Source organism: Gymnoscopelus microlampas (assembly GCF_963454915.1).
Source record: "Gymnoscopelus microlampas genome assembly, chromosome: 20".
In the NCBI taxonomy this organism is placed as follows: Eukaryota; Metazoa; Chordata; class Actinopteri; order Myctophiformes; family Myctophidae; genus Gymnoscopelus; species Gymnoscopelus microlampas.
The window spans coordinates 9,201,007-9,203,228 of NC_139957.1; the positions used below are offsets into that span (position 1 = coordinate 9,201,007).

Genomic DNA, 2,222 nt, shown 5'->3' on the forward strand with positions numbered 1-2,222 from the left:
TGAGTTATTTTGAGTTTAGTTTAGTTCTAGTGAGTTTAGTTTCTTTATTTTAGTTGTACTAGTTGTAAAAACAGTTGAGGGAGAGGAGAGGTGGTGGACCCGGGGTGTCGGAAGGTTTAGGTGAGGGGGGAGGGGAGGGGAGGAGGTGGTGGTCTCGTCTGGTGGACGGAGCCGAGAGCCTGGAGCCTGGCGAGAGATTTAGGTGAGTGTCAGGCGAGATTGTAGGAAAGATGGTAGGGAAACGGGGCAGAAAGTCCAAACATGCAGAGCCCCAGAGGGACCAGGGTCAACGGACGTTGGAGGACTGCATGTCCTTTACAGCGCCCCAGCGACCGCTCCAACTCCCGCAAGCACCCCTGCCATTACCCCCGGGAGATAAGCTTGTCGTACCGGAGGACTTGAAGGTACAGCGCCGGTCATCATCACCCGCTGCCCCGCCATTAGAGCAGCGACCTAATCTCGTTGTACCGGAGGACGTGAAGGTACAGCGCCGGTCATCATCAGCCGCTGCCCCGCCATTAGAGCCGCAAGCTGAGGCTCCTCCGCATATATTTGAGTACTTGAAGGTACCAGAGGACTTGAAAAAAGAGGTACTGGACATACCGGAGGATGTACCCGTACCACCGGTACCGGATGATGTACCACCACCAGTACCCGAGATCGATACCCCGGCCGGGGTGCGACGGAGCGAGAGACCGAAGGCAGCGACAGCGTGGGTTCGCCCAGGCGATACCTCCGATGGGGAAGACAGCAGTTTTAGCGGCGACGATGTCGGGTCTCTTGGCTGGCAGCCAAGCCCAACGAAGAGTCGGACATCGTTTACTAGTGGTAAGACTTGTTTATATCATCACAACATAGTTTTTATATTGATATGGCGCTATTTCATATTTTGATGAAGTGAATATAGCCGATCTACAAGCTCACAATGCATGGCGATGCGTGGGTGTAAAAAAAAAAGACAAGTCTTTTTTTTTTATCATGTTTTACTTATGTAGAAAGTATTTTATGAATGAATATTATGTATTCTGAATCTATGCATGTGATATATTTGATTATGATGAAGCTTATGACTTCACTATGGGGCAGTAGACTTGTAGATCTGGCTAATGTTTTTTTGGGGGGGGTGTGGGGGCATACTTCAAAGGGAAGAGAGGTTAGGTTGTGTAAATAACAACAAATCCTTTGATGGGGTCATCATAAGGCTATGTCAACAATGATTTTCAAGTCCCTTTGATGTTATTTTCAAATTACTGACGAGTATATACTTTTAGATCAGGTTTGGGGTGGCCAGGTGCACTAGAAGCCCCCACCTCTGATCCACTGTCATTTGTCAAAATCTAAGGGAGACTAGGCGACTAAGGGACAGGTCATGTAAACAACATTCAGCGTTTTGATCCTGTTTACTAAAGTATTTGATATTTGGTTTCAGATGAAGATGAAGAAAGGGCAGGCAGGAGAAAGGATGCAAGACCATCTGTCTTTTTTGGAAAAGGTAACTAATTTCTACCTTCACATTTGCACCATATGTTTATATGTTGAATTGAATATCTAGGACCCCAATGGATTGGTGTCATAGACAAAGTGTTTGAGACATGCTGGCTGTGAACATAATTGTACATTATATTTATCACATTATCTGATGTTTTACTATGATCTCAGACAGGGGAGGTAAGGAGAGAGTTTTGAGGAGAAAGACGGCAGCAAAAGCAGGACGAGCATCTGCATGTGTTGGGGAAGGTAATTCATCTCTATATTCACATTTGCTGTGTGTGTGTGTGTGTGTGTGTGTGTGTGTGTGTGTGTGTGTGTGTGTGTGTGTGTGTGTGTGTGTGTGTGTGTGTGTGTGTGTGTGTGTGTGTGTGTGTGTGTGTGTGTGTGTGTGTGTGTGTCACAGACAGTCTTGTCTGTCTCTCTCACACACACACACACACACACACACACACACACACACACACACACACACACACAGAAATGTATTACACTATAACATTGTCCTAGTGATGACACCTGTTCACTTTCCATGTATTCACACATTATTTGATGTTTTACTATGATCTCAGACAGGGGAGGTAAGAAGAAGGGGAGAGTTTTGAGGAGAAAGATGGCAGCAAAAGCAGGACGAGCATCTGCATGTCTTGGGGAAGGTAATTCATCTCTATATTCACATTTGTTGTGTGTGTGTGTGTGTGTGTGTGTGTGTGTGTGTGTGTGTGTGTGTGTGT

The 2,222-nt window shown here is 46.1% G+C and overlaps 1 long non-coding RNA gene across 1 annotated transcript; it reads left to right on the forward strand.

Annotated features, from left to right (window-relative positions):
* Positions 1 to 585: 585 nt before the first annotated feature.
* On the forward strand, positions 586 to 1,717 carry LOC311036701. Its single transcript, XR_014599884.1, has 3 exons — positions 586 to 828; positions 1,430 to 1,492; positions 1,660 to 1,717. It is a non-coding gene; the product is annotated as an uncharacterized lncRNA (long non-coding RNA).
* The last annotated feature ends 505 nt before the right edge of the window (positions 1,718 to 2,222 follow it).